Genomic DNA, 19,314 nt, shown 5'->3' on the forward strand with positions numbered 1-19,314 from the left:
CAGGGAAATGGGTGTGTGGCTTTATGATGGGCAGTATATTTGTGTGGCAGTAGATGTGGGGGAGCTAGTGTGTGTGTGCAGGTACCGGGTGTGTGAGTGTGCAAGGGCAATGTGTTAGTGTGTTTGGGCAGTGTGTGTAATGGGGTGGTATGTTAGGGCAGTGGGTGTAGGGGTAGTGTGTGTGTTGCGGCTGTGTGTCCAAGGACAGTGTGTGTGGTGGCAGTTTATGTGGGGGAAGTGTGGTTGTGAGGCAGTGTTTGGGTGGACAGTGGTTGTGTGGGTGTGGTAGAGCAGTGTGTGTGGGCAGGTAATGTGCTTGTACGTGAAGGCAGCATATGTGGGTGGCAGTGGTGGACAGAGTGTGTGGACCTTGTGTTAGTGTGAGGGTAGTGCAGGTAGAAGTGTGCAGTGATCATGGGAAGCAGTGCATCGACAGCATGTGTGGACCTGTTGTTTGTGTGTGATGTAATGGAGCAAGTGTAGGTGTGGGGCCATGGTGTTTGGGGTATTGCATGTAAGGTGGCAGTATGTGTGGGGGCTCTGTGTGAGTATGTGTGCATTGTGTCAAGGGACTGTGTGGCGGGCAGTGTGTGGGGGCTGTGCGAGTTTGTGTGGGAGGTGTGTACTGTGGCATATGTTAAGATCAGGTTGTGGGCAGTGTGTGGCTGCAGTTAATGGGGCAGCCAGTATGTTAATGGGACAGTGTGATCTGGGCTTCAAGTGCAGTGTTGGTGTGGGGGGCTGTTTGTGCTTGTGGTAGCAGTGAGTGGGCAGCATGTGGTAGCAGTGTGTGTGGGGAAATAATTGTGTGTGTGGACTGTGTGTGGGGGCAGTGTTTATAAGCGGAAGTATTGTGTGTTGTTATGTTTTTTAATTATTATTATTATTATTACTACTATTATTATTATTATTATTGAGCGAAGGCCTAGCTTCAAGAAGCAATGGAACGCTTTACATAGGTATGCAACAGTACAGATGCATAACAGAGCACTTTTCAGAGGTAACAGAACAGATATACAGCTTGGCGTGGGATATGGAGGGGCACAGAGGACGGGTACAGCTGTACCAGGTGACAGGGAGGAGAGGGGCAGGCATCGTCTAGCGAGTCAGGTAGTGCAGGAGCAATGTGATGGCCTTGGTGTTGAGGAAGAGAGAATCCTTGAAGAGGTGATCTTGTGTTCTTCTGTGAATTGTAGGAGAATTGGGGAAAGTCTGATGCTGACGGGGAGGAGCTTCCATAGTCATGGGGCATAGGCAGAGAAGGCTTGTTTTCTGGTCCTTTCCTTTTTGCAGTGTCAGATTTCAAGTCTGCACGTGTCCTGGCTTCTGGTGGTGCGCTGTCCACCAGAGATGCTGAATTTCTCTGTGAGGTAGCTCGGTGACTTGCGGGCGTCTGCCTGATAGATGATGCAGCAAGACTTGATGGTGATTTGGGCATGCAGTGGGAGCGAGTGAAGGTCGATGAGGGCCGGGATGATGTGGTCATATCTGTGTAGAACCTTGATGAGGCATGCAGCCGCATATAGGGCACTTCTCATGTGCACAAGGGAGGATGACGGAAGGCCTTCAACAAGTGCATTGACCCCATCCAGGTGGGATACAATCAGTGCTTCAACAGTGGATCTAAAGCTGTTCAGAAGGAAGAAGGGCTTGACTCTCCACAGGACGGAGAGCCAATATCAAGCTGTCTTAGTTTTCTTAGCTATGTGTGTCTTGAAGGAGAGGTGTTTGTTGATGTGGAACCCGATGGACTTGGCGCAGGATGTCAGCTTAGGTGTGAAGCCATCAGAGTTCATGTTTGAAAACCAGGTCTGTATTTCTGGGTGTTCGGTGTTTTTGGTGAAGAGTAGAAATTCAGTCTTGGAGGGGTTGTGTTTCAAGTATGCACTGGACATCCAAGACTGGAGCAGCGAGAGGCAGGTTTTCAGCCTATGGATGTCCTTGATAGAGTCAAGCTTGATGTCTAGCTGTGTGCCGTTGGCGTATTGGTGAATGTTGTGTGTGGGTAGGAGGGCTCTGAGCGGCTCCATGTATATATTGAAGATCACTAGGGAGAGGATGGAACCCTGCATGACTCCACAGGTGATGGGTAGCATTGGAGATCTAGAAGAGTCCATCTGAACAAACTGTTGGCGGTTGGCAAGGTAGGACTTGAACCAGCGTAGGACAAGGTTACTGATTCCCATCCGCCGATATAGGATGTCCATAAGTTCCTGGTGGTTTATTGTGTCGAAAGCGGTAAAGAGGTCGAGTAGAACCAGGTGGCATGGGTTGTCATCATCAAGGATGGGTGTGTGTGGGGCCACTAGGTGTGGTGTGATGCTTTGTGTTTTTGTGTTTGTGTGTTTGTGGTGGGCAGTGGGTAGAAAAGCAAAATGTGAGTGAACAGTGTGTGGGGGAATTGACTGTGCTGTGCATGTGGGGTCAATGGATGTGTAGTGTTGGAGAAATGTGTGGGGTGCATGTGTGCATGTGAGGCAGTGTGTGAGGACATCATGTGTGTAAGGGGAGGGACCAAAGTGTGCATGTGGAGGCAGTGTGCATGTGAGGCAGTGTGTGTGCAGGGTCTGTGTGGGTGGGTGGTAGTGGGTCAGACCTGTGTGAGGTGACACAAGGCAGAGTGGTGATAATCACAACAGTGGCACTCAAGTGGGTTGGCCCTAGGATTTTATTATAATTATTCTTGAGCAAAGGAAGAACTCTACCAAACACATACGCACTATGCTGGATCCCTAGAAAATATGTATGATGACTTTTCTCGCACAATCTGTTCGTCTTCCAACACCAAACGCTCCTTTAACCACTGTTCTTAAACAGAGGAAAGGTACAAAGAGATGTTTCTGTTTTTTGACATATCCGATTCTCTTTTCATTGGGACTGAAGAGAGCTCTAATGGGACTCTTTGAAGCATCTTGGTCCTAAGTTCTTCTTTAGTTTTCTACCAACAGTGGTCAAGATTTGTGAGATATCACCAAGCTTGAACAATCACAGCATGAAGAGCAGGGTTGCTGGCGGCCTATTACAGAAAGGAGGATGGATTAGAGTGCATGTGACATTCCATTCAAACCCTATTGACTTCCTTAATCCAGGGTCCTATGCTCCAGGCCTGACTGCCCTGCTTGAGTTTCATCCTTGATGTCTCATGTAGGTTTGTGCCTTTGGATTCCTCTTCTAAGCTTCCTTCTGGCGCCTGGCACACCTCTGGTGGTTAACGAACCTCCTTCACATTCATCCACACATTTGCATACCCTTTCACACCTCTCTTGCAACCTGTATAATCAAAGTGGCAGTGTCCCTCTCTATTCTTTCATTATTTCTCTTGCAGCTTGTCAGTTTCTTATTTTTCCGCCTACACATCTTCAACTCTTACTATGTCCTCTAGCTCCTCTGCTCTTCCTTATAAAACACAACCTCCTCCTCAGGTCTTATCCTCTCCTCTTTCTCTTTTGCTCCTCCTCCTCCTCTGATCTTACTCCCGTCTCCTACATCTGTGCCCCCCATGTCGGCACCTCCTGCTCCTATGCTCCTTCTGTCACCCCCACTCTCCTGTGCTCCACTAGCCTCTCTGTTCTCCAACAATCAACAAACACTCCTTGTTTCTACAAACTGCCACACCTATGCTTTTCCCAGGTAGAATTGTATATCTCCATGTTCCCTGCCCTTTGGATAGTAGGCATTCAGCAAGTTTCAGTGTGTCTTCGAGTTAGGGATTGACTGGCTCTATACTGCATATTGATTCCAGGGGTTGTTATACATATTGAAAGCTGAACGACATCTTGTATTGTAGTGTCAGCAGGCACATTCACATAACATTGAGTGCTGTGTGGGGCATATTTAGGCTCACTGAGTAGCTGGCCAATGGTCTTAATCCAAATGCGATGCACTGGTGAGCATCCTAGCAGCTTTCCTTTTGTTTCTATTTCCTTCATTCTATAGAGAGGGTGTAAGTACCACAACATTGTAGTAAATGCCCCACAGACTAGAGATATTTACTCTTACCATGAAAACTCCTTGGGGCACGATTTTTTAAGGGTGACATGTGCCTAATTTGCTACTGTGATGATCCCCTGCCACCAGTTCAAAGTGTTGTCAGCTAACAAGAGAATCCTCCCAATATCACCCCTGATCCTTGCATTATTGAGTGTGTGGTGGCACTCTGATACCATGGTCACCCTTCCCAATGCACCTGTGGTCGGACAAAGGACCGCCTTACAGAGAGCAATGTGAGTGTGTGTGGACAATGTGTGTATATGTGGGCTGCAGTGTGTGTATAGGGTGGGGTGGTTTTGTATGGATATGGGTGTGTCTTGTGTGCATTTCTGTTGTGCATCTTGTGTGTGGAGGACAATGTGTTCGGGGATCAATGTCTTTGGGGGACCCTCTGTTGGGGTATTGTCTGTTCATTGTATTGGGACAGTGTGAGTTGTGGGGCAGTCTGCGGGCAGGCTGTATTTGTATGAGGACAGTATGTAGAGGATTGTGTGGGGGTAGTGTGTGTGGGGAAAGTGCATGTGAGGGCCTTGTTGATGTATGGTGATCTGATTGGCAGAAGATATGGTGTTAGTGTTATTTATTTATTTATTTATTTATTTATGTATTTACAATATAGCCAAATCGGCTTTAAATATACACATCACAAACAATTAATAACACAATAGATCAATATTATACGCCACACCTAAAAACCAATAAATACCAGTAAAATAAGTTCATGTTGGGATAAACAACATTCCATCAATAAAAAAATCCCCTGCAATAAGTCGCATAAACTTTCCATAGATACATTGTAAAATGTTACCATCTGATACATAAAATGTTTGTCATTTCCTTCCATTGAGACCTCCCATAAAAAACAAGGATCATAAAAGATCAGCCTATTATTATAAGATTTCATATATTTGCACCTAATGGTTTCCAGGCTAGCACATTCAAACATGATGGGCCTGGTTCACAGAAGCGTTTTATAATGGCGCAATCCCATAGGAAAAAGCTCTGTGAATCGGGCTCTAAGTGTTTTGTGGATTCAATATTTGCCTCACCACATAGTCTACAGAGGCACGCTTGCCTTGAGATACACACTATTGCACCCTCTCTATCTCCAAGGCAGAGCTCTAATTAATGGAAACAGTAGGTGCTTCCTTACTATATGGCTGTTAGGAAACGCCTCAATATATGTTGGCAGTTGTCTCTCCTCTGAAGCGTGTAGTGAATACCACTGTTGGCATTTCATGCCAGTATCATAGCTGAACCTGTTTAGCCTATACCTTACAGCTCTCTTAAGGGATTAATATGTAGGCCTAGTGGGACAAAGTACCTGACCAGACAGCCATGTCTTATGCATCCCCAACAGTTTCCTGAGGCTGTCCAAACCGCTCATATTCGTGCATACACTTGAAAACATGGAAAACATTTACCATTATTGTGTTATTCAGTTTCATTAATTTCTCATAGCACATGGCTGATTTGTAGATTACCCTGTGGCAATACTCATTAGATCACATTCTAGACGAATATACTACAAAGATAGCGATTTAGGCATTCTTAAAAGAGAACGCAAGATTTTAACCTCTCATTTTACCAGTTCTTTCCTGAAATTGTGCCCTCACACTTCCGCACCATAAAGCATGCAGGTTACAATTTTGGTTCTATATAATAGCAGAACTGTTTTAATAGAGTATCCTCCCTGTTTATCATTCATTTTCTCAACACTCAGGTACGTCTCACATAGTTAGGGTATGTCTATTCCCAATGCATGACACCCAAGTGTTTATAACACCCCACTTGTACAATTTTCTGAGAGTCAATCCTCCAAACAAATGTTAAAACAGAGCTCTGTGCCAACATGAATGCCATCATTTTTGTTTCTTCAATGTTGATCCGTAGGCCATTTACTATCGGGTATTTGTCCACAGCATCTAACAACAGTTGGAGCCCTCAGCCATCTCATGTTTAGGGCCCCACCTTTAACCAGACAAGCTGCCTGTATATTTGAATTCGGGACCAGATCAGCAAGGTATATGTTAAAGAGGGCTGGGACCAAACTGCAGCGCTGCTTAACCCCCCCTCTTAGTAGGTATCCATTCCAACACTCGGCCCTGTCCGTCTAGTCGGACTCTCACACTTGTGTCTAAGTGCGGCTGCATGGTCATCGACAACAGGCCACTGGGAATGTTCCATTACACCAGTTTCTGCCAAAGGCGATTTTTCATTACAGTGTCAAATATTGCACTGAAATCGATAAAAGCAGCATACACTGGTAGATGGCATCTATGCCAGCCGTATTCTCCTACCGACACCAGGGTAAGCAGATTATGTATGGCGCTCGCTTGGCCTCTAAATCCTGTCTGATTAGGCGGGAGGATTTTCCTCTTATCAATCCACTGGTTCAGCTCGTCCAACAGTACTCTTGAAAATAGTTTTGCCGATATATCTAACATTGCCATTAAACGATAATTTGCAGGATTCTTCCAGCATCCTTTTTTATATATCGGCAGGATATTACTTTCCTTCCATGTGTGGGGAACTCTCCCCTGCTTGCCAATACCTCAAAAAGTATGTGTAGTGCATGGGACCAAGGCCACAGTGACTGTTAAATCAAGGCACTGCACGTCCCATCAGGGCCGGCGGCATGTGATGAGTTGTGTTTTCCAATTAATAATGCAATGTCTGCCACTGAGTTTTTACAAAATATTCAGCCTTTCCACTTCTGCTGGTAGCTCAGACGCTAGTGTGTTCGCTACGTAGGTGCCCCAGTCCTTGTCTCACACACTATTGACTGGTGAGTTCTTCTTCTCCTCTCCCTTAATAACTCGCTATATCCCTGTGTTGTTATTTGCCCTTGCATACTGGGCCTGCTGCATTCAAACTCCTATAGCACAGAGCTGACAGTGACCCCGTAGCCATCTACGATATCTTCCTTTTAGTCTTCTGATTTCTGCTGTCACTCGGTGGCCAACATGGTTGTGTATGGTTGAGTGTACATGTAATGTCATGATACAGTTTCTTTTTAGCAGCTTGTATTCTCCTATCATAGTTTCTACTTTTATGACCATCCCTATTCCATCTTTCACTGACACTCTTATGAGTTCTTTGTGTAAGAATGTCTTCTTTAGTGTGGTTAACCATACTGGCAAAGTCATGGATAAGGGTAGCTTAATTCCTGACCCTACTGCTCAGCCATTTATTCAGGGAATTTCGTTTCAACCATCCTCTGTGCCTTATCTAGGTTCCTAGGGTTGCACTCTATGCAATTTGCTATGTTATTAATAAAAATGTCTGCATTCACGGATCATAGATATTGCTGAGTATTATTTCCCTGGATACCCCTAAATCACACATGATTCTATGTGCAAGCACCATTGGAGTAGTCCCCCTTTATGTCCTTAATGGTCCAGGGGTGACATGCAAATGCAAGGAGAACCACTTTAGGTCTCCCTTTTGGGGTTTTCACTGCTAGTGACTGTAGGGTTCTTCTTCCATCAATTTCAGTAGCCTCAGTCATCCATGTCTCTTGCAGAAGTACTATACAAAACACATCTATAATTTCCAGTAGGCCATCATCAGCTGAGAGATGAGCAAAGCCCCTAGTGTCCCATGAGCAAATCACGCACTGTTGTCAACGTGTCAAGTTTGAAAAGTGGGCCTGAAAACCTTTGGCAGCCATTGCCAATACCCCTCAGCTCTTTCAATTACCACATTTCTTTCATTTATTTCCATATGTTTTTGACTTCGTATCAATGGGGACCTTTTCTTATCTTTTTGTTCATGTGTTTCCCTTGGCACTCTAGATGTAGGTATTTCTTGAACTTCCCTTTGATGTTGTGTTGAATATACTTTGGAATATTTATTTACTAAAATATTTACCAAACAACATTAATATCCATGCTTAAATATGTTATCTTCATACTGCAGAATGTAATCCAGTATTGCCTCAGACCTGAACCAAATGTAAGATGTGGTCAATTCCACATCTTCTAATTGGTATACTCTTCTGATATCTTCAGAAGAAATTACTCAGAGCGGTACTACACTATGAAAAATGCACAGGACTGCTGCTCTGTTTAGAAGTGGATGTTGGTCAGTAGAGGAGACAAACTTTAATTACAGAGCTTTGGTCTCTTCCGTATTATGGCCTTCAATTCTACTCCCTTTGCTCCTTAAATCGTCACCTTCCACTCTTTGAATTGTTAAATTAAGTTGGATTGGTACTACTTCAAAGGTTTGTGAATTGGCACCTTTATGCAGGGCAGCTACTGACATTACCAACTCAGAAGTGGTAGAAGCCGCTTTCTGATTAGGGGAGTTCCCCTCCCTGGTCTGCATTTCAGCAGACTCCTTGATGTCCATATATAGCCAGCCCAGATCTTCCAACACTGCATCTTGTATACCAAGTCTCACCCTCTGTTTCTTTTTTGTATGTGCTCTTTGCTTGGCCCTAACACATTGTGAGCCAGGAATAGATGTTATTGCATGTATGTATGTTTGTCACTACTCATTTTCACACCTACTGGTTGGGGGTGATGATTTTCAGAGGGTTCTACATTATGAATCACAGCAGCCTTCTTAGTGCCAGCATCCCTACGGGCAAGCTTTTTACCCATAGTTCCTCGGTAGTCCTTTGTGTTCCCGGTTGTTTCAGAGTTTTGACATGAGCTAGTCACCTCCAAATCTTGTTCTATTATATGTATTATGTTGTCTTCGGACGTAACACATTTGTTACTAGCTAATAGATTTGTACTCTTACCATACATTGCTGCTTGTGAAATTATCCTTTTTTCCTCATCTTCTGTCCTATTTTTTGTAAGTGCATTCCTTTCCTCATTGAATGACCAATTGTTTCAGTGGCCTTGACCCCATATATTTCAGTGGGTAACCCCCCCCCCCCATGCAGCCTTACTCATATCGTGTTGTGCACACTGGATACTTCCATTCCGTACAGCATCAATGTCACTCAGCACACTCCCTTGCACTATCTCAGTATTGGTTCCTTGGTGTGATAATGTCTTCCTACTCCTAGTTAGACATTTATATGTATGTAGTAATAGTTATTGGAGGTCAAGCTTATTTTCACAATGTTCGCTATTTTGCATCAAGGTTGTTAAGAGATTTTCAAACATGGCAATGGAGGAGATGCTCGTCGTTCTATTCTGTGAATTATAGGAGTTATCCAGATTTTGCTCCCTCTCTTCTGATCGTATTACACAACTCGGTGCAGACAGCACTGATGTTAATACTGCATTCCGGGGTGTGTCTGTATGTACCCCCCTTACTGTCAGCTGTGATTCACAATTAGATTCAAACAATATTGGTGTCGAGGTCAGATCATATACCACAAAGGACAGAAGTTGTATGCCTATAGGATTGACCACTTTCTTACAAGGATGTGTTAGGTTTACATTAGAAAGATATTAGATAGCGTGTGAAATTCATCATCCCATCCCCAAGCCCATTGTTCAGCAGACCACCCTCCTCTCCACTATCTAGTATTTCAGGCACCAAGATATGTTTGCCATTCACCACTGCTTGCAAGGTTTGACAGGGTTCCTGTGCAACATTATTTACATTCTTCATATCACACTCATACACAGACATTGGTTCAGGAGACATGACCCTATCAATGAGTTTAGAACCCAAGCGTTACAATGAGGAATACATTTCCGACGCAAATTCTTTTATGGCAGTGTGTTCATCAATTACATCCAATCCATCTCTTTTTGAGAAAAAACTCATAGTTTCTGGTAGCTTTCTTCAATTTACTGTTACTGCTGGGGGTGCAAATGGTTTTCGGAGGGCAAGCTCTTAGATGGCGCAAAGGATAAATGCAACTCGGACACTGCTCGTTTACTATGGATGTCAATACCTCTTTGTCAGTGATCTTTTCAACCAATTGCCGACAGCCATGTTTCTCCAGAATTTGCAAAGACGCATTATTTAATTGCTAGGCCCCCTCAGCCATGGCAGATATAATTTTGACTTAAAGAATCAAAATGCTTTAAAACTTCAGCAACACCAAATCGACATATGCTGACTTCAGCTAGAGGCTTAAAGGGCCAGTGGCCCAAAGTCACCAATACAGACTACTGTCTCAAAGTCTCCACCATATAAAAGTTCGACAAACGTGCCTCCAGTCAAACATTCACATCACTATTAGCGGCTGAAAGGGCCAAAGCCACACAGTCACTGCTATCGCCTCTAAGCAGCAGACTCATAAACAATGTTCGTATTAAAGCCACCACCAACCAGAGCAAGCAGAGCAAGCAGAGCAATTGTTTCAGTTAATCACTAACTGGTGGCTAACAGATGACAGGGACATAACCTTATGGGCCACGATTATATTGTGGAGTCGCATCCCACTCTTCTCCAACTTCCCCACACACAGATGGAGACCCTTGCATGCCACACATTTAGTGCTTAATGCCAACGCACTGTTTTCTACTGCAGGGTGTGGTAATGCACTTGCCACTGGCCCACAACACAATCAGGAAAGGCTTGGGGCATGTGAGAAGAGACAGGTGATGGCCGTTACCTGGCCACTATCTGCGGCCATGCTTGCGCTCCTTCCAGGCTCTCAATCCATGCTCTCACTCTCTTCCTGGGCAGCAAAGCTTGTGCAGTCTCCTTCAAGCTTGTGCAACACACGGTACACTGTACACTTTACAGGAGGCTGCAGCACAATACTGCAGTGTCCCAGCACTCCTTTCTTCCACCTCTGCTAACCTCTGCTCACCACTTCAAAGTGCTAAAGGAAAGCCCCTGTTGCGGGGTCTGTCTCTTTAAGACAGCCCTCATGAGAGAGTGTCACGGCAGGATGTGACGCGGGAGAGAAGGGAAGTTGAGGGGAGAAGAAAAGGGAGGGCCCAGTTTCTGTATGCTCGGTAATAAAGCAAGACGTTAGATACTAATCTGGTCTGCCTCCATTATTTCCTTAAGCCAAATGGCTTACCAACTGGTGACAAGGCTTTTCCAGCGCACCAGGTTCCTCCTGCTCCACACACCAGCAATCCGCTGCGTGTTCCTCCGAGCGCACCAATGATCCCATTGGGTGCCTGGCACAGGGCCGTGTAGCTATGCTCCTTATGCGAGCAATCCTGCTGCGTGCTCCTCCTACTACATGAAGAGCTGAAGATAGAAGCTGCGCTCTCCCACGCCAGCCAGCGATCCTGTTGCGTGTTTGTTATTTTTTCTCCTACTTGCGCCGGTGATCCCACCGGGCTCCTGCTCTGGACATGATGTTACACCCAATCCAGCCGGTGGCCCAACACACGCTGCCAACTTCCAGCCCCTCCTGGCCCTGTAGAAGCGGAACACCAGTGATACTACTACACACTTGATCCGGAAGGCCTGGACAAATACAGAGCCATGCCTCCACGGTTCAGTGGATTCATCAGAAGACACAGAAACATGTCCCCCACTGAAAAGAGATCTGAAAAAAAATATATCAGCAACACCAGGTGGGTGTGATATTTTTCTCTAGGGGCCCACCCAGGTCTTGCACCACGCCAAGCATTCAGGGAGGCTCACAGCCACCACCCCAACAACTCGTAAGTGTACCAACACATTAAGCACACAATAGCAGGCTGTGAAAAGACCCTGACTCATAACAAGGACGTCCACCTAAATAACGCCTCACTACCACCCCGACCTTACTCACCATGAGCACATCCCCAGATGGTGCTGGGCAAGCCCCGCAGACTCCTGCAACGGTAACAGGGTCGACAGCGACGGCATGGCACATGCCCCCACCTTTTTCCATGACCCTACAGGCGGACAAAGGACCGTAGTGGGTCGAATGGCTTGAGGACTTTAACAACTTTATAGAAGCTGCAGGTGAAGAGACCTCCCCACGCCTATGCAGTATGTTCATCAACACGGCTGGTACCGAAATAAAAACACTAATCAAAACCATCCCGCCAGCAGAACACACTGACTTTGCAGCTTTAATTACAGCCCTCAACAAAAGATTGGTCATAGAACCCAACAGGGACTATGAAAGGTACATGTTTAATCAATGCACCCAACGCATCGACAAAACGGTGGATGAAATCATCACAAGACTCCAGATCAAAGAAGCACACTGCCAATTTCATGCATTTTCCCTAAAGGAGGCCATTTGTCCAAGGGTAATAGAAGGGTGCCTCTCGCCCACATTAAAAAAGCAACTTCTTAAGAAACTCCTCACCATTGAAGAAGTTAGAGAAATGGCCAGAATCCTCAAAAGAGTTGATAAGAAACCCATGCAGATGACCAGCAGGACAACACTCAAGCATGACAAAAGTGACATAATAGCAGAAGTCCACACGGGCAGCACCAGAGTGGGCGAAAGGCAAAGTGGATTAAACTATGCAGCGACCCCTCGAATGCAAAGGCAGTGCTACAGGTGCGGAATGGCTTATCCCCATGCAGGATCATGCCCTGCACTCACCCAGAAGTTTGGAAACTGTGGCCAGGAAGACCACTTCCAATCGGTCTGTAGAGAAGAAAAACCTTTTCCCATGCCACGACCAATCTCGTCACCGCAGTACAGATCGTTTTAAAGGACACCTCCAGATCAATCATACCAGGCATGCCCATAACATTGGCCAAGGAGATATGTGAGAGTGGTGGAAGAACTCTATCCAGAAGATGACTCCCAAGAATATGAGCCACCAGAGCCATACCCACAGATTCATGATGAATATGACAATCCGCCTCCGATATGCCTCCGATATCTGTGACTAAACTACCACACCATGTCGCCAGGTAACCAAGACTACGAGAGCGATCATTATGACCTCTACGCACAAGACGAATTTGTGAACCTCATCATTGACGAGGACGAGCTATGTGAAGCACCAAGGATACCGGTAGACATTTGCGACAAACAATTCTGCTTCCTTATTGACTCTGGGGCCACAGTAAACATTATGGGGGAAAAGGATTTCAACAGCTTCAGAACAAGCCCCCACTAGAGCAGACCCTCTCCAGAATATTCCAATTGGGTGCAGGCACCCCTCTACACAGTGTTGGGTCATTAGCTCATCCATGGTAGCAAGTCATCTACCACCACAATACATGTAATAAGGAGCCCGACCAAAGGGCGATGCCTGCTGAGCTACAAAACAGCGTCCTGTTTGGGCCTAATCAACATATATGTACAGGAAGATGACACAATCATCTCAACAGCACCTGGATGCGAAACTGAAGGACACACCTACAATATGGGTCACACACCATCTTTGAGCCCAACCATCATGAAGGACGACATCCTGAAGGAATTTCCACACCTATGCCAAGGCCTGGGTAAAATAAAGGGTCTCCCGGTCAAGTTACACATTGGCCCAGCAGTCCGCTCGGTCCCACAACACCGGCGCAGAGTCGGGTTTCACCTCTAAGTGGCGGTCTCAAATAAACTCAATCAACTCATACTCGATGACATCATCGAACCAGCCACTGGACCGACACCATGGGTCTCCCCACTTGTGCTTGTCCCAAAGGACGGAGGTTGCTTGCGACTATGTGTCGACATGATGGTAGCCAACATCGCCATCCAAAGAGAACGCCATCCAGGGCCCAAGATCGAAGACATGATCATTCAACTGAACAAAGCTGTCCTCTTTTAGAAACTAGATCTGAACCAAGGATACCACCAATTGGCACTCCATCCCGATTCACGACTAATCACCACCTTTGCATCCCATGATGGACTGTTTCATTATAAACGACTGAATTTTGGCATGTCGTCAGCAGCTGAAATCGTTCATGAAACCATCAGGCAGGTCATTCGACCGGGAAAAGGGACCTTGAATTACAGCGATGACATCCTTGTATTTGGGAAGACTCACAAAGAACATGATGAAGCACTCGGCACTGCCGGCACAGCAGTACAAGACGCAGGACTGACCCTAAACCTGGAGAAGTGTTGTTTTAGTAAGTCCAAGCTCAAATTCTTTTGCCACATTTTCTCGGCTGATGGGATGACCCCCGATCCAGATAAAGTCTCCACCATCTTCCACCTTTAAAGACCCGGACAGATAGCCGATATAAGATCATTCCTGGGAATGGCCGGATACTGTGCCTGTTACATACCCCACTTTGCCACCGTCACCGAACCCCTAAGGTGTCTGTTACAAAAAGAAGTCCCATTCACTTGGACAGAAGAATGTCAAGGGGCATTTGACACCATTAAATAAGCCCTTGCTGAAGCCCCTAAACTTGCCTACTTTGACCCCGATTGACACACTGAAATTGTCATAGATGCCAGCCCTGTGGGCCTAGCGGCCATCCTTGCCCAAACCAGTGGTCCGGATACCTACCCTAGGCATTTAGAAGCCTACGCCAGCAGAGCATTGGCTCCTCCTGAATCAGCGTACTCCCAGGCAGAGAAAGAAAGCTTGGCACCCGTCTGGGCCTGTGAACATTTTCATAATTTCGTTATCGGAAAAAATTCACACTCATCACGGACCACCAGGCGCTGCTATCCCTATTTGGGAATCCGAGTACAAAAATGCCCCCCAGAATTGAACGATGGGGCATTCACCTACAAGAATATGATTTTGAAATCGTTCACCGACCAGGGGGCGAGAACAACCCCGTGGACTATCTGTCCTGACACCCAACCGGCAAACCAGTCCATAGGCCCTGTGACACTGAATATGTAAGCTACGTAAAAGACAATGCACTACCCCCGGCCATCTCCATCGAAACCATTGCCACAGCCTCAGCTGCAGATCCTTTCATGGCCTTCGCCATAAGCCTGACGGAGAACAATAAATGGAAAGACTTTCACCGAGCAGTTCAGAGACACCCCGGTGCATGCAGAGATTAACAAAAACATCTTATTGAGGGGATATCAGCTGGTGATACCAGCGACACTCAGGTCTGAGGTCATCAAGACTGCCCACGAAGGCCACAGGGGTGCTGACAACACTAAAGGGCTACTCAGGTGCCACGTGTGGTTCCCCTTCATGGACAATATTGGTGACCGGTGGGTGAAGAACTGTGCAGCCTGACAGTGCACCGCAAAATCATAACCCCAAGTGCCACTCAGATTGATCAAAATACCACATCACCTCTGGGAACGAGTTGCAGTAGTCTTCTATGGCCCACTGGAAACGGGCGAGTACTTGCTGCTCTTCATTGACGAACACTCCATGTTCCCCATTGTAAAGAAGGTGAAGTCCACGGCATTCGCCCATGTAGCCGCCACTTTCGACAAAGTCATCAGCGAATGAGGGATCCCGAACACATTAAAGTCGGACAATAGCCCACCTTTCAGTGGACATGAGTTCGCAATATTTGGGGGGTTCACCCAACAAAAGATTACACCACGCTGGCCCCAAGCCAACGGGATGGCAGAAAGATTCATGGCCTCAATCAAAAAGTCAATGCAAATAGCACAAATTGAAGGGTCAGACACCCACCAAGCGCTGTGCAGAATGCTGAGGGACTATCGGAACACACCCCATGAAGCCACCAACAAGACCCCAGCTGAACTCATGTTGAAATACCAAGTTAGGGCAAGAATCGTCAACAACCCAAGAACCCGGCCTGAACCTGATCGAGAGGTCCTTCAAAGGGACGCCGAACGAGAGGAGAAAACCAGAATTCAGAAGAAGAGCTCAAATTAAGGAATTTGAAACAGGAGATGAGTTTGGGTGAAACAGAACATGAACAAGAAAACTGACTCACAGTTTGCACCGGAGCCACTGCAAGTAATTGCTGTAAAAGGTACAATGATAACAGCAGCCAATGACTCAAAGGAGGTGACCAGAAACAGTTCTTTGTTCAAGCACGTCATGAGGGGAGAGGAAGAGAGACCCCCGCCTGTTGACCCAGACCCCGTACACTATGACATTCATGACGAGGAGTGGGTTGCCCTCGAACTGCAGGTTCTACGTCAGTTGGTCCCGAACAACAATACTGATGGTGGCTTAAGTCAAGAGCCACGATGAGGACCCCAAAGGGTCATCAAGAGACCTCCAAGACTAGTAGAAGAGTGTTAAGACATGATTAAAGAAGTTCAAGTTGAATCCCTCGTAAGGACATTTGTCTGGGGGTGTTCTTGCGGGGTCTGTCTCTTTAGGACGGCCCTCATGAGAGAGCATCATGGCAGGAAGTGACGTGGGAGAAAAGGGAAGTTGAGGAGATGAAAAAGGGCAGAGCCCAGTTTCTGTATGTTCGGGAATAAAGCAAGATGTTAGATACTAACCTGGTGTGCCTCCATTATTTCCTTAAGCCAAATGGCTTAACAGCCCCTAGTACCAACAATAGTTTTGCTCATAGGTGCTTGTGAGTTTTCACAAAATGCGTGACAGGTAGGACAAAAAAATCAGAAATGAAAAAACACAAGGACCTGGAGCCCAAACCAGCAAACAGCGGCTGACAAGTTTCTCGTGGGCATTGGACTCTCGGTCAGAGAGCCATGGACTATGGGCTATTCCAACTCTGCCACAACGTCAATGCTCTCGCCTCCCGCACACCTTCCTTTACCCACAGAAATAGACATGCCGCCAATACCAACAGCAACACCACAGGTAAGACAGCAGGGTAACACAGACCCGTCTTGGTGCACAGCCTCCCGCTGTGCTCTGCTCCACACTCCCAAACTCTCAAACGAGCAATAAAAATTACTTACCTAATTGTTTTTTTCATAACACACTTAATACCTGAATTCGGGTTCTAAGCGTTGATCTGGAATCCAAACCTCTGCACTCTACGTTGTCTTGCTTCCAAGACCAGCACGTGGCCCATGTGCTATCTTCTGTTCACAGGACCCAAATGTCACCACACATGTACAACAAGCCGTGTCAAGCTGTACTGCGAGGCTGCTTCCGACACAGTAGCCGTGTACCGTTAGTGTTATATGTAGGAAAGTATGTACGGGGTTGGGTGTGTGTGTATGTTTGTGTGTGTGTTGACAGTGAGTGTTTCGGATACATGTGTGATTGTGTGTCAGAACTAATGTGTGTTGGGGAGTGAGTCTAGAAGATTGTGTCTGAGGCATGTTGGTGGTCGCAATGTGTGTGTTGGGAAAATAAGTGTGTGAGGGCAGTGTGTTTAGGGGAAATATGAACAGAGAAGTATGTGGCGTTGTTTTGCATGGTGGCTTTGTGTGTGGGCTTTATTTTTCTGTGTCTTTGGGTATTGCATGTGTCAGGGTTAGTATGTGTGTGGGCCAGTGTATGCATGGTTTGGCCAATGTGTGTGTGGGCTAGTGAATTCATGTGTGGGGACACTATGTGAGTGTGGACAGGGTTGTGTGGGCAGTGTGTGTTGAATGTCTATGTGTGTGCATGTGTGTGTGTGTGCGTGTGTGTGTGTGTGTGTGTGAGGCAGCCTCTGTACAGTATGTGTGGAGGAGAGTATGTCTGGGGCAGTGTGTGTCAGTGTGCATCATCTAAGAGGAAATTAAAACTTGCCTTATTCAAAAGCCTTGAGGGTTAAAACACATTGGCCCTCATTACGACCCTGGCCGGTAAAGGATTACCGGCATCGCTTACCGCTACGGCCGATTATGACCTGAGATAGCGCTATTAGTGGCACCGTAATCAACGGTGCCACTAAAAGCGCCAAGAGCGCGGGCACGCGAACCCCATGCCGTAAATACCGCCATGGTGCTAAGTGGGGAACATTACAAGTCACGCGGACATGCAAATAACGCCTTTGTGAAGGCCGTAAAGTACCTTACCGCAATGGTGCTAATACCGCCATCGCGAACCAACCGTAAATGGCCATGTGCAGTGTTCCCAGCTGCCACAGGTGCTCTCAATCAGCACAGGTGGAGGCAATACAGACTAGGCAAGCACAAAAGGAGCACACCCCACCCAACCCCTTCCCACACCCAGTCACACTCCACAATGAATGCAATACTACTAGTAATGCTGGGGCTGGAGGACCTGATTGCAGTGGAAGTGCTACAACAACAACTACAAGAAGAACAACAACAGGCAGCACAGAGGAGACACAGGAGGAGAAGGAGGGCAAGGCAGGGCTAGCATGCCCCCTCAGCACAGCCAGTGCCACCACGCAGGCATCCCCCAATACCACACATCAGAGCCAGTCCATTCAACCTAACCGCTGAGCAGATCCACACCCTGTACCGCCTGGACCAGGACACCATCACCACCATTGTGGACATGATACATGACAACATTGTCAGCCTCATTGAAACACGCACCGCCATCCCACCCCTACTAAAGGTAGGGTCTGTGCTCCACTTCCTGGCCACAGGCACCTACCAACACACAGTGGGGCAACTGCATGGCATTTCACAACCATTATTCTCACATACGTTGAACCAAGTGCTTGATGCCCTCCTCAGGCACACAGATGAACACATTTCCTTACCACAGACTGCCCAGGAGATCTCAAACATCAAAGTGGGTTTCTATTCACTGGCCGGCATACCTGGTTGCATTGGCACCATCGACTGCACCCATGTGGAATTGGTGGTCCCACATGCCATGGAGGTAGCATACCGCAACCGTAAGCTATACCACTCAATCAACGTGCAAATGGTATGTGACTCAAACAAGATCATCACACATTGTTGTGCTCGATACCCCGGATCAACCCATGATTCAATGGTCCTGCGGAACTCCGTGATTCCATGCTACATGGAGCGACATGCAGGGCAGAGATCCTGGCTTCTCGGTGAGTCACATGTTAGGCTCATGGAAATGTGATGTGGGTAGGTGATTGAGGCATACATGCATACTTACTTCACCTGGCTGAGATGGGGGGGGAGAGATGCATACTTCACCTGGCTGAGATGGAGTGGGGAGATGCATACTTCACCTGGCTGAGATGGGGGGGGGGGAGATGCATACTTCACATGGGTGAGATGGGGGGGGGGGAGATGCATACTTCACCTGGCTGAGATGGGGGAGAGATGCATACTTCACCTGGCTGAGATGGGGGTGGGGGAGATGCATACTTCACCTGGCTGTGATGGGGGGGGGGATGCATACTTCACCTGGCTGAGATGGGGGGGGGAGATGCATACTTCACCTGGCTGAGATGGGGGGGAGAGATGCATACATAACCTAGCTGTGAGTGCCAGAGGGAATGGAGCAAGCTCATACCCCAAAAGCAGCCCAGACTGGACCTGACACCTGACCACATAATGCAAGATATAAGCAGCCCTACCATGCGAATGAAGCAGTGTCCCAACCATCCTACAGACATCTGTATGTGCACTGTTCCAAATCAGACCGCATTCCCCTCAACAAAATGCAGCTACAAGCAACGACTATAGCAAATACACAGCACAAAACACCATGAACTGAAAGGCCAGTCCGCCATTACTGCGTACAAAGGAGTCACATGAGGGTCAAA

The sequence above is a fragment of the Ambystoma mexicanum genome, chromosome 11, assembly GCF_040938575.1.
Source record: "Ambystoma mexicanum isolate Mex_15411 chromosome 11, UKY_AmexF1_1, whole genome shotgun sequence".
NCBI classification, from domain to species: Eukaryota; Metazoa; Chordata; class Amphibia; order Caudata; family Ambystomatidae; genus Ambystoma; species Ambystoma mexicanum.